Source organism: Pinus tabuliformis, chromosome 2_2, assembly GCF_031772625.1.
Source record: "Pinus tabuliformis cultivar Carrire ecotype Pingquan chromosome 2_2, CPIR1, whole genome shotgun sequence".
NCBI lineage: Eukaryota > Viridiplantae > Streptophyta > Pinopsida > Pinales > Pinaceae > Pinus > Pinus tabuliformis.
The window spans coordinates 746526786-746542044 of NC_142300.1; positions in this window are offsets into that span (position 1 = coordinate 746526786).

Consider the following 15259-nt stretch of genomic DNA (forward strand, 5'->3'; position numbering starts at 1 on the left):
ACAACCTCAAAAATAAAATAATTCTTTGTTGCCTCCTTAGTTCAACACTAAAATCATTCAAGCCAATATCAACATAATTATATATGAACCAATGGGATAAATCTATATATCTACATACACAAAGAGTAATAGAACATAACCTGAATATTATTTCATCCACACAAATTCTCTACATGTATATGTATTCGTCACTTCAACATTAAAATCATTCAAGCCAATATCAACATAATTATATATGAACCAACGGGATAAATCTATAGTTCTACATACACAAAGAGTAATACAACATAACCTAAATATTATTTCATCCACACAAATTCTGTACATGTATATGTATTTGTAACTTCTGTCTATCTTCTATCTATGGCTTCATTTTCTTTATTTTTAAATGGCCCAATTTCTCAACTCTTCACCTACACTCACTTTCTACCTCTTATTTGATCCCAACTTCTTTTAATTCTTTCCAAGCATATCATATTTACAACAAAAGGATTATGAACTAATTTCAGTCTAGATTATATAAAATCTCCTCACCAAACTCCTAAAAATCCTCTAATCCCTGCTTTAACATAACTGATCCCCTATTCTAGTATCTCCTGATTGCCAAGATCTCTATGAGATCTACACATGTCAGACATCTCTCATATTCTCAATTATATGAGAATATTTACAACTACAACCTCACACACTTATTTCTCACTCAATTTATTAAAATACACAAACTTCTTCTTAATAAATTAAATTCCATCACATACCCCAAGTCACCCAAATACAAACTAATTTTCTAAGCAGGATGCTCCTACATCATTAGTGTTAAGTGGATTGTTGAAAGATCATGAGCAATTAGTCAGTTACGATTACCTCTCATGGAAATGGTCATAGATGAATTACTTACTTAACGCAGTTGAATCCAAAAAAATGATATCTAAACTTATATATTTTAAAATTTTACTTATAATTCTACACATTTCAAATAAAAAGTAAGTTGTATTCTTAAATGATTCTTTTAGTATTACTTCATTGAATATATGATATATATAGTCAACAAAATTAATTTTAACTTCAAAATTTAAAAAATATTATATATATATATATATATGTGTGTGTGTGTGTGTGTGTGTGTGTGTGTGTGTGTGTATTGAATTATTATGTTAAATAAAACATTTTTTGAAACTAGGAAAATCTATGATTTTTTAAGTAAATTTTCCTACTAATACTTGATAAAATTATATGTTTATAAAGTTACTACCATATTCCACTCTATAAAAATTAGACCAGTGACAATGTAACATGTAACATGCTCGTTTCCACTAAGAAGGAAAAATTTGGAGGAAATAAAAAAACTATTAAACTAGTAAATTGTCATAAAAATTATGAAGAAACAAAGGGATCCATCTCAAAGGGCTCTTCACCTTGATTTCTATTAGGCAATGGAATAGGTAGCGGGGAAAGGTGCAATTTGAGGTGCTCTAAATGCTTGGTCATGCATTTCATCGACAACTACATTTCATCCAACATGAGAAAAATTTCATCTTTGGTATATAGTATTTTTTTCTACCTTTGGTATGCTTTATTTCTTAGATCCAAACAACCACCTCTATAAAAATTTCAAAATTATAAATAATTTCTTCCTAGGAACTTTCCATTTTTTCCTATTGGAGAGAATGTTGAAATTTTGATGGAGTTTGAGATTTGAATTAGCAAGTTAAAGCCTCAGATTTTTAGCAGGCTCATGGACTTCCTTTAGCTTCATAATATATGGTTCCTCTTCTACACTAACGCCTCTCCCTTGTCATGGCCATTTTTGGGATCTAGTGGTATAAGTAGGAATGGAATGTATAGAGGAAGAAAGGGATACAATAAAAGTATGGTCAGGAAATGAGATGCAAGTACCAATACATCTTCGACCACCTTCGTAGTGCATGGATCTCCAAAAGAGAAGGAGGTTATACAAAAATGCTAGAGGCCATAACCAATAAAAAATAATAGGAAATATACGATGAAGGAAACAAGAAGCTTGTGATGCAAGAGAAGTAGAAGCCACACACCACAAAAATAGAGGAACCTCTTAGATTGTGGATGAAAAATAAGAGGAATAAGTTTCCATTATAGTGTGATGTAAAGTGATGCTAACCAAATCAATAAACCACATGAGCTGTTATTGTCTGATCCTCCACATCCTCCATGCATGTGGAGGGAATGACTATTATGAATGCATGAAAAATAGTTCCTTTAGATATAGACCACTGATCACTTAAGGTAGGGACAATGTAACAAGCGCAAACCTTCATTATCGAGTGAGAAGGATCCCTTTCCTCAATCCCATTTATCACCTCTCCTACCCCTTTAATAGAAAAAAATATTATAAAATTATAAAATAATAAATATGATGTAATTTCATAAATTTCATCTAAAATATAACAATATTTAATATTTTCTCAGTTTTAAATTAATAATGCTCAATATATATATATATATATATATATATATATATATATATATATATATATATATATATATATATATGAGATAACAAACCAAATGCATGTCAATAAAAATATATTATAAATGTCATTACATTTTATTTCTACTACCCATTTATCTATCATGTAATCCTACAAACATAAAATTATATGTATTATACATTTTATATATATATATATATATATATATATATATATATATATAGATTATGGTGTTATTAATTGTTTCTCTTGAAAATATATATTTTTAATTATTTTAGAAATTATAATCGCAATGCATATCATTACTTATTTTGTTGAAGACATTTTATATTGATGTTGATTATGTTAAGGACAACTCATTTTATGTTTCAACGACATACAATTTTATCCTCTCTCTAACAACATATTCATCTCATTATCTACGTTTCCCTTTGTGTTAAGCTTATGCCATGTCAATTATATTATTCAAATTCCTTACTCTAAAATAGTCTTCCTCACAATATGTTTTAACATATTATGGTTTGGATGATTTTGTTGAGAGGTTCTTTACATTCTAGTATATGAGAGATGCTATCATGTAATGTTAAAGAGAAATGTTTGTTTAGATAAGGAATTTATGGGCAACAATCTTAAGGTATGTTTGTTCTTAAAAACATATTAAACTATATAATTAGTAACCTATAGTAATGAAATAAGTTTATTTATTTCTCATTGGGACAATAAACTCACTCATCCATAAAACATACCAACACCCCATTTGTCATTCAACTTCCCTTTTATCCATAATTGGGCATTACACAAAAATATTAGATTATTATTATTGGAGATTTCCTGAAGTGAACTTTGTAGTGTAGTGTTTGATGACACTTTTGTCACATGGAAACACATTCATCATGTGCTTGATGGCTTTCATTCTCATCTTAATAGTATTTATTCTTATATCCAATTCACTAGGGAAATTAAATCAAATAAATCCATCCCTTTCTAAGATGTCCTCATTACCCACCTCCACAATGACTCACTTTCCCAACAACTTTATAGAAAAATACCCAAACTAGCCACTATCTCCACGCCCTTTCACATCACCACCCATCTCCATAGTAATGTGTTGTTAAAACCCTAATATCTAGAGCTCTAAAAATCTCTACTCCCCAATTTCTTTCAGCTGAAAATTCCCATCTACTCCAAGCTTTCAAAGGTAATGGCTATTCATCATCATAGATTATTAAAGCCTTTAAAATTGTTTCTAACCCTAGGAACACCAATTATGATCCCTCTCTCCCTTGTGGACAAGTTACTCTCCCATACATTAAAGGTACCACTAATCTGTTGTACTATGAAACAACCCCACCATTTATAAAGAAAAATAGTTAAGGTTAGGGCTATAAATGGGGACCCTTTTAAATTTTTAGGCTTAGGATAATAATACCTAACTCTAAGAAAGTACCTAGAAAAATCTTGCAAAATGAACTAAGGTTGAAATCCACATCGCAAATCGCAAATCCGACTTTTCTGCATGACTATGTTAAAACACCTCCAAAAAATTGTGATATGCAATTAAGACTCTACTGTGATAACATCACCTTGTCATTTCACAATTTCATTTCGCACTTCGCATAGTTTGCAAGAAACTTAACCATGCCATTGGAACAAACACAAATGATTTGTGAAATGCGATATTGTGATATCCACAATTGCATTTCACTTGATGCATCTACTAGTGCTATACTGTATCTCTTTAAAGACTGCGATGCATGATTAAGAATGGTAAAATGTGTGGAATAATTACGTTTTAAATACCAAAACAAACGAGTTGACAGGTTAATAAATATTTAGTGACCTGAGGAAGGATAATCATTTTCCAGGTTATGGGTAGTTATAATCGAGTATCTCATTGAAACTTTCTCACAATCCAAAGTCATTTCAGAGAATCTTTCAGTCTTAATTACTATATATCGTATGCTCTTATATATCTTGTCTATTTCATGCACGTGACAAAAGTCATATCACTAAGAAAGGTGATGCAAAAACAACGAAAATAGAACATCGTTGAAGTTGAGATTACAGAGATGGCTCCTATCTTCACTGTTATAGTTTTTTGTGCTATTGGAGGCGCAACAACTTGGGAAGAGATTTATAATGGGCTGGAGGATGAGCGTCATAAAATCACTATTATGAGAGCAATGGCTGACTCAAAAATGCCTTCAGAACTTCAATGCAGAAATGCTTCATGTTACTTCCTTGATAGGATAGGAGGAACAACTAAAATCCTCCCCTATACAGATATGATCAGGTGGGTGATCGAAAACCTTATCATTGAAGCTAGGCAGTTCAATAATTCAAGGATCGAACTCATAGGGTCATTCAAAGTAGAGGACTTGAAGAATATGTACCACATATCTAACCTGGAAGATATCTATGACAACACATTTGTGGCTAATTTCTAAAAGAAGAATCTAGACCCCTTTAAGCTAGTTCAGGGTTTAAGAGTGTTACAAAACAAATTCAAATATGATAAATCAAGTATGTATGCTATAGCCTCTTTGGCAAATCCCTACAACTATTGAACAACCATGTTATGTAGATTGTATGGGCTACCCAATAATATTAAGTTTTCAATAGAATGGATTCCCCTAATTGATGCCTATGTTAATTACGATATCATGAATTGGTATTCCATCCTATTTGACAACATAGCCAATACCATTACCGAATATCGACAAAAGAAAGCCTCCTTTTCAGATAACCTCCCTCCCTTCAATTTCAGTGCCTACATTATGGATGCTATCTTTTTTTGCACGATATTTCGAACCATGGGTTGGAAATGGACCTTACAATATCCTTACCCAATCCATCTCAGTCATAAACAAATATGGGAATCACATTACATACCTCACTTCTATAAGATATTCCATGTCGTTGTGTTGCCCCTACATCAAATAATTTTCAATAAGAAAGCCCCTAGGTTTTCCGAAGAAGCCGCAACAGACCTGCTTACTGTCGGCAAGTATTTCATTATAGAGTGGTTCACCTACGTTAGGGTTTTTGGTAGCACACCTGATCCACATGTCCTTCCTTTATATGTGTCTAATAAGTTGTTAGCAAGAGATATTGCCTACCAGACTGTGGGAAAGGGCCTGATTAAAGTTCTCAAAGGCAAAAAGAAGTCATTATGTCCCACTTTCCCTGTCAAGTGTGGTTCTTTTTCTTTAGCCTATTTTGTTCATGCTAGTAAGGAATTAGCACCTATGGAAGCCCTTAGGCTTCATACATTACCTAAGAGGAAATTTGATCGAAAGAAAGTGGCATATAATGTCATGACTGGACTAAAGCTCAAGCCATACAATAATGAAGATAATTATTTTGAGTATTTGTTACAGTCGGTCATATCCTTCAAACAAGCATTCGAATGGGCAAAGCCAAATTTGAAACCTGAAGATTTTCAAAAATTTAAAGAATTCAAAGATGAGAGTCTCTGGGTGATCCCAATGCATCTATTAAAGCTAGAGGATAAGTCTACACCAAGTGTTACTATTGATAGTGGAGGTCCTTGCTCTCAAGTAGACTCTTAGGTGAACACTTAGAAGACACCAGACACAGGGAAACCCCAAGATTCAGAAAACACAGCTTAGTCCAGAAAAAATTCAGCTGAGAAACAAGGGATGAGCACCCCGAATACAGAGATCATTTCAGAGGCCAAAGGTGGTAGTTTGGAGCAAGAGTGGGATAATTTTAATCATAAATAGCAAGGTACTCCCAAAGCCTCAAATACCAAAGAAATAGAGGAATGAAAAACTACTCTACATATTCATAAGGATACAGAACCCAAGTCTATCGACGGGTAGTCCACACCTATGGAGGAACAAGCGACAACATCCCAACACAGTAAAACTATCCATGTCCTGCCCACATCTGAAATCATTTTGAAAGTAACTGAAATACCTCCACTTGATGTGTTCTATAGCCCTCTCCACAAGGTTGTAGTTAGAAGGCAGAGAAAAAGGAGAAGGGTAGATACACCTTAATCCCATCATGGAAATGAGTCGATGGACGTTGTTTGGAAGGACATTCCTTTCAATTCGGCTGAGAACTTGACTAGACTATCACAGTTCATGGGAGCATACGCATCAGCCACTATGGACAAGGCTACTGAGGTCTCTACTTTACTAAGGGAGAAAGAGGAGAGAATTCTGCGGCTCGAACAAGAGCTTGAGGAAGAGAAACCAAGCGCAAATATGCAAGTGGCTGAGAAATTGGCACAATTATAGCAAGACATGGAGGTCTTGATAATAAGCCATGAAGTCGATATATCGGTCAAGAATATGCAACTCTAGGAAATGCAGCAATCCATTGATCGGTACAAGGATTTTCCCACTACTAAGGAGTTCATTAAAGAGTCCTTGGAATTAAATTCCCTTTTGGTGAAACAATAGGAGTATTTATACCAAAAGATGTCACACATTTCTCCCTATTTGAGTACTAGCGACCATCTAACATATAAGGTAATCGGACAGAGAATGAAGTTTAACGATTTGAACAACAGAATCTTTGAGTTCATCGAGTGACGGGAAATAGAAGATGGAAGGAAAGCTAATCTACTAGAGATTGAGGAAACTCATAAAGAAATTCTCTTTACAGATTGGGATGCCAAAATGAAACAGGTCGAGCTAGCAGTCGCAAGGGCAGACAAAGTATCAAAGAGTATCATCAAGGTAGTGAATCACATCCTATTGGCCACCAATCTCATTAAAGAAGGCAACACGAAAGAAATGCCCGATTTAACTCCTGTATATAAAGGCTGGCAAGAAAAGGTGGGGAGCCAAAGAGAGGCAACTAAAAAACTGGCCACGACCAATTGGGAGTCTTATTGGCAGTATCTTGTTAAGCCACATAGCCAGATTATGAATCTCAACTGTTCCCTTCATATGACTCAAAGGATGTTGCCACCACTCACCAATGCGATGTTCATTGGATAGCTTAGGCCTCACTTCGGGGCACCTCCTCAAATTCAACTAATTACCAATATTTGCAATTTAAAGGACAAGCTGGTAGACAACAAGTCATCCTCTTAGTTTTGTTTGTTTAGCCTCTATTTATTTTTGGATTTAGTTACCTAGTTAAGAGAAAGGTTGCTTGAAACCTCCGCAAATTTTGTATAATCTACTTTTTCACATTTAGTTAGAATAGTATTTATACCCTTCTCATGTATTTAGAGAAGGGTCCAGAATTTTATCAAAAACATTTGCAAATATGCAGTATTATAGGTTTGTGAATGCTTTGGTGAAATTATGGAACATGATCATTTATTTTAGATATCAGACTACTTTCATTTGTTGATGCACTTTTGTATTCTTGGCAGAGAATTTGATTTGAAGAAAGAAGTTGGTCTATGTCATTTTTCGAATGAGCAGGACTTCACACATATGGTACTATTATCATGTATGGTTGATTCTGTTCACATTTAATTAGTGGCAAAACTTTACTTTCATGAATTATACGTGAGATTTATTGTTTATGTTAAGCGTTATTTGCACTTTTATATGATGCCTAGCTGAAGCTGTGATTTTCATATCTAACTCATCATATATGCAATATATTTTATAAATTCCTTTGACTAACTATTTAGTCATAGTAATTATCTTTTATTTTATCATCTCTATTTAGTTGTGTTCAATAGTTATTATCAAAGGTTAAACAAATATCTTTGTAGATCACATAACACACAGGAATACCCGAGTTTATATTGGAATAATTTAGTTAGACAAATTGCATTATAGAATAGGTCACTTAGATTATCGTTATTCTATTACAAAGCACTCATGAATTACCCACTCTCATCTTAAAACCCACACTGGGAAACTGGTCCCATTTCCCCCATTTGGAGCCACCACTTTAAATGGAAAAGGAGTTGTTTTAAGGTTCGGACCAGGTGGTTATCCCCCATGTTTCGGAAATAAAATTCTGATTGGTGCTATAAGGAGGGACTTCAACTGTGAATGGTAGATTAAGCTAAATATCATTCAACAACATTCATAAGTGTCAGAACCCCTCTGCCATTTCTACACCTTCTGAAACTTGTTTAGAATCTACTGATCGGAAGTTTGAATTTGTAGAAACATCTCCCTCATCTCCTAAAGTAGTAAGACAACCACCCTCTCCATATTACACTCCGAAATCTCCCAAAGTTCATTATTTGATACAGAAATTGGAATACATATCCATTTCCGCCGATAAACAAGAGAGACCTGAAGTGTTTGAAGAAAGTGTTACCTCCTTATTACAAAAAACTAGTGTATTAACTAGACTGCAAACTGAGAGACTTGAGGTTACCCCTTTCGACTTTCCCATTCCTCCACGACATAGAAAAGTCACTTCATGAATATATGAATCATATACCAGTGAGATCACATCACCTTTCCATCCATTTACTTCCCCATCCACTTGTATTCAATCCATGACTTCTCAAATATCCACTTCTCTAATTAGTACTACAATTAATGGTACTAATCCAGTAGTAAGTTATTCGCCATCTATACCTACTTCTAGAATGACCTTCCCATGTTCTTAGTTCCCAACTCGAGTTATGGCCAATCAACCTAGGACAAATCCTAGTGTTGTCCTACTTGCAAATCCAAATGCACTCCCAACAAACCCAGAAAAATGGCTGCCTAAGTATAATCCTGACGATGCTCTCCCGACCAAAGAACATCTAAATAATTTTATGTTAGCCATGAATCTCAATGGGGTTGCACATGAAGATGTTGTAATCAAACAGTTTCCTTATACTTTCCAAGGATCTATTGGGTCTTGGTATTTTTCCCTCCCAGCGGGTTCAATTAGAGACTAGGATACTTTTCAAGAAGTATTTCTTGCAAAATTTGGTGATGATAGGACCATAGCATCCCTGATCAACGATATTTCTAATTTGAAAGCTAATCCAGATGTAAATATCAAGATTTCAACTCCAGATTTAAAAAATTGCTAAACAAAATCTCAGTTGCCTCTAAACATGTTGTAGATGTACAAATAGAATGGTATATATCATCTATTCCTTCTAATATTGCAATTTGTTTAGATAGAGCCAATAAGGCTACCCTTCTAGAAAACATGAAAGAAGCCCAGTCTATAGAAAGAAGAATCATATATTTGGAAGGGAGATCACAAATAGATGAAAGGAAGTCCAAGAAAGTAACATTCAAGGATGACTCTAAGAACAAAACTTCAAAGAACTGTTTTGATCTTGAAGGCCCTCAAAAAGTGTTAAAAACAATGTCTAATGAAATGGTTGAAATTAAAAAATAGGTCACACAATATTCTACTCCCAAGAAACCTTTTCCATCATTCAAAAAGAACCCTTCTTTTGCATCACAACCCCCAAACACCATTTCAAATGCTGAATTTGACCAAGAAGCGTAAGAAGATTTTCCAAACAAAGAGGATGATGAAACGGAAGAAGAAATTGAACTAAATGGGATGTGGGATTTTATCCTCCCAACTGAATAAGAGGCACAAGCAATGCCAATGACTACAAGAAGTAAAAATTCTCCTGACATGTCTATCACAAATCAAAAGAAAAAATTTCCTACTCCTGCAAAGGAGAAAATAGTAGATAAGAAGTCTACGACTAGCCAAACCGATCCTACCCCTTCAGATTCCCCAAATTTCTCAAAATCACTAGTAATCTCAGATACAGTCGAATACAATATAGTGAAAGACATGAAAAATACTAGAGCTAACATCTCATTGCATGAGCTCACTAAAATCAAACAACAACAAAATATTTTATTAAGGGAGTTGAAAGTAATTCCAATATCTCCTTTTCCATATGTCATAGTTACTCAAGCTACCTACAATATGGGAAAACCTCCCTCATCCTCAAACACAGTAGATCCTTCAGATCTAGTTCTGATTAGTGATAGATCCATTTCTCATCTTCCTCAATTTCTACTCACTTATGAAATTTTCAACGGGAACGTTCACAACTACCTTGTTGATTCAAGAGTATCCTCAATTATAATGTCAAGGGTTGTGTGTACCAAATTAACGTTACACCTCACAAATTTGCAGTACACATAGTTTAGTTAGATAGGAAAAAAGTTGTGGTGCTTGGAGAAATAGCATCAGTTTCAATTAGGCTTTCCTCTAATCCAAAAGTTTCACAAATAATTTATATTTTGGTGGCCGATATCCCTAAATTTTATGGTTTAATTCTCAGTAGGGATTTGTTGGAAATAATACTGAGAGGGGGGGTGAATCAGTATTATCTAATTCTTTTAATCAATCTTCCTTATTTGTTCTTTGAATTATTTTGGCATGTTAGTACCATAAAATAATGAGCATGAACAAGGAAAAATAGATAGTCACACCAAAGAACACAAGATGTAAGGTGGAAACCCAATGTGGGTGAAAACCACCTGCTGCAATATGTCTCTATCTTCTTTCAACTTAGAAACTTCTTTTACAATGGTTTTGTACTGGTGCAGTCCTTTACCAGTACGCAGGCTACAACCTGCAGAGAGCTACAATTCTCTCTCTCTCGTTTTCTAGTCTCTCCTAGAAGGGAGCTACAGCCCCCTACTTCTTTTCATAAAGCATCAATTGAACATCAAGTACATGAAAGTTACAGTTCACTACAATTATCAGATCAGCAATAACAGAACTAACCCAGAACACCTTATCAACATAAAAATTCAATCAACAGAACTTTTTAAGACAGGTACGCAGTTTTCCCTTCTGTGGCCTGCGTCGCTACGTAGTTCACCTTCTGCTTTCATGCGTCTACCCGCAGAGATCCTTCTGCCGCACTGCGTGCCCACGCACTATTCCTTGAACTGCGCTGCGTACTGTTACTGCAGGGACGCACCCAAAGATACTATCGCGCCGCGTACTGTTACTGCAGGGACGCACCCAAAGACATTATCGTGCCACGTACTTTTACTATGTGGACGCACCTGAACCTCAGTCACTCTGCGTACCCACGCAGCTCTTCTTCTTCTGCTCTGCGTACCGACGCAGTTATCCTTCTTCTGCTCTGCGTACCGACACAGATCTCCTGTTTCTGCACTACGTCCCGACGCAGATCTCCTGTTTCTGCACTGCGTACCCACGCAGCTCTTCTGTTAAACACCTGCGTCCTTCTGATTAGGGCCGAATAGGCAGTCCACCAGAGTGGCACAGTTGCTCAGATCTGATCATGCGCTCGAGAGATCACCCTTCACAGATTCGCCTTCAACTTCCCTTTCATATAGATCAAACTTTTTAGACCATAACCCAATATTTCAGATCTAAAGATATTCAATTACAAAAGATGCTTAGCCAAGTGATCTCCTTTGCTTTATATAGGCAAGCTCCTCCTAAAATCATGGAACAATACCACGAGCCAACACCATAATAACCCAATACCGTCAGCTAAATACCAAGAGTAAAACATAAGAAACCCCACATGTGCTTTTCTCTGCCTTGAAATGTGTGCACTGGGGGGACGCACCTCCTGAACGGTTGGCCTGCGTATCTGGACGCAGTCCCTGCATGGTGTACCTGTGGGTACACACCTTCTGAACTGATTTCCTGCGTCCTTCTTAATTTTCAACAAATTGAGAGCCTTGCCACGGGAGTTGCCATCAAGTACAACATCTGTAACATATAGCCATACCAGAAACATAATGCCAACAATCTCCCCCTTTGGACTTGATGGCAACCTCACAATCTTCAGTCTTCAGCTTCATTCTCCCCCTTTGACATCAAGGGCAAAGGGGTATGCTCCCCCTGAATATGAACCAGATCTGCAACAAAGAACCATAAACCACCATGAAAGAGATAGAGACATATTGCAGCTATTTCCAAGATCTCCTTCTGACCATCCTCCATAATGCCAACAATGCATTATATGCTCCCCCTGAACCTGTACCATCAATCAGAAAAGGTTCAACAATAAGATGATGCATCAACAACCCCCAGCTTTTGCCTGAGGTATTCAAAAGTGTCCCTGGGCAAGGGTTTGGTGAGAATATTAGCAACTTGTTCCTTAGAAGGAACATACTCCAACTTGACCTTCTGTTCAAGCACTTGTTCCCGGAGAAAATGATACTTGATTGGTATGTGCTTGGTTTTTGAATGCATAACAGGATTTTTTGAGATGTTGATTGCACTTGTGTTATCACATAAGATGGGGATAGGTGGTGTACAAGTGATTTGAAAATCCTGCAAAGTCTGCATCATCCAAAGCAGTTGAGTGCAACAAGATGCAGCAGCAACATATTCCGCTTCAGTTGTAGACAAGGCAATCGAACTCTGTTTCTTGCTGAACCAAGATACCAATCTGGAACCCATAAAGAACGCACCACCACTGGTGCTTTTCCTGTCATCCACGCTTCCGGCCCAATCTGCATCTGTATAAGCATGAAGTGTAAGATCTGTATCTCTAGGATACCATAAGCCATAATTTTGAGTCCCTTGAAGATATTTGAAAATTCTCTTCACTGCCTGAAGATGAGTCTCCTTTGGATTTGCCTGAAATCTTCCAACTATTCCAACTGCATGCATGATGTCCGGTCAGGTACCTGTCAAATAAAGTAAACTTCCAATCATAGATCTGTAGGTTGGTTGATGTACTGCTGCAGATTCATCATTTGCACTGAGGCTACATCCTGTGACCATGGGTGTACATACTGGTTTTGCATCTTCCATACCATATTCCTTCAAAATCTGTTTGAGATACTTGGTTTGAGATAAAAAGATTCCTCCTTCCTTTTGTTGGATTTGCAAACCAAGGAAATATGTCAGTTCTCCTAACAAAGACATTTCAAATTCTTTCTGCATGACCGAGGAAAAGCTTTGACTCATAGCTTCTTCATTGCTCCCAAAAATAATGTCGTCTACATACACAACAAGTATTAGCAATTTGTCATTTTCAACTTTTATATAAAGATTGCTATTTGCTGATCCTTTTGAAAAACCTTGTTGATGAAGATATTTGTCCAAACGGTAGTACGAAGCCCTTGGAGCTTGTTTGAGACCATAGAGAGCCTTTTTCAATCTGCATACAAGTTTTGGATCATTTCCAAGAATGAACCCATCTGGCTGTTCAATGTATACTTCTTCTTCCAGGTCTCCATTCAGAAAGGCTGATTTCACGTCCATTTGAAATACTTTGAAGTTTTGAAAACTTGAGAGAGCAAGGAACATTCGGATGGCCTCAAGTCTTGCAACAGGAGCAAAGGTTTCTTCAAAGTCTATTCCTTCTTGTTGCGCATACCCTTTACAAACAAGTCTGGCTTTGTTTCTAATTACTTCTCCATTTTCATTCAATTTGTTTTTGAAGACCCATTTTGTTCCGATAACATTCTTATCCTTTGGTCTAGGAACCAGCTCCCAAGTGTTGTTCTTTTCGATTTGCTCAAGTTCTTCATCCATTGCTTTTACCCAACATTCATCTTTGCATGCTTCTTTCACATTTTGTGGTTCAGTAGAGGAGAGTAATGCCAAATAGCTTGAAGCTTCTGCGACTGTTCTTCTTGTTTGTACACCTGCTTCTTTCTGCCCCATAATCTGAGATTCTAGATGATTCTTCTGAACATATCTGGATGGAGTCTTTTCTTCTATTCTTGTTTGCTCTTCTAGTTCTTCTTGAGGTTCTTCTTGAGGTTCTTCTTCTTCATTATTCTGTTGTTGGGGGTAGCCTTCATCTTCTTCTTCATGATGTACTTGCCTAGGAATGTATCCCTTCTCATCAACCACTACATCAATGCTGTCAACAATTCTGCAAAGTCTTTTATTGTAGCATTTGTATGCTTTGCTATGTGGAGAGTAACCCAGAAGAATGCCTTCATCTGCTCTAGGTTCAAGTTTGCCAAGTTGCTGATCAGTATTCTTGATATAGCATTTTCTCCCAAAGATTTTGAAGTGCTTTACCGAAGGAGTCTTACCACTCCAGAGCTCATGAGGAGTTTGAGTGCTGTTCACCCGGACATTTGTTTTGTTGAGAATAACAACCGCAGCATGTGCAGCTTCACCCCAGAAAGTTGCGGGAGTTCCTGAGTCATCAAGCATAGCACGAGCCATTTGTTGGACTGTTCTGTTCATTCTTTCCACAACTCCATTTTGCTGAGGAGTTCTAGCTGTAGAGAATTCTCTTCTTATCCCATGTTCTTCACAGAAATCGAAAAATTCATTTGAGGTAAACTCCCCACCTCTGTCGGATCTGAGGCACTTAATTTTGTGACCTGATTCATTTTCAACCAAGGCTTTGAAGGATTTGAATTTTTCGAATGCTTCATCTTTGTGCTTCATAAGCCCTAGCCAGAAAAACCTGGAGAAATCGTCAATGAATAATATCAAGTATTCTTCTCCTCTAGGTGTTCTTTTCCTGAATGGACCGCATGTATCTGTATGAACTAACTCAAGAGGCATGCTAGCTGATCCTTCCTTCTCTGGAAAGTTAGTTCTGGTTTTTTTTCCAAACTGACATGATTTGCATATGGTGCTGTCAGGAATTTTGATATCTGGAAGATCACGAACTGCCTGATATTTGCATGCTTTCCTTATTTGTGAAAAGCTTAGATGCCCCAACCTCCGATGCCATAACCAGTGCTCATCATCCTTGCTCAGATAGCATTGTTGTTGTCCTTCTTCAAATATGTACAGATTATTTGGAGTTCTTTTGCCTTTGATCACTGTTTTACCTGTATCAAGATCACGAACAAGACATCCATTTGATCTGAATATAACCTTGGTTCTTTGATCACACATCTGGCTGACACTTAGAAGATTATGCTTCAATCCATCAACATACAAAA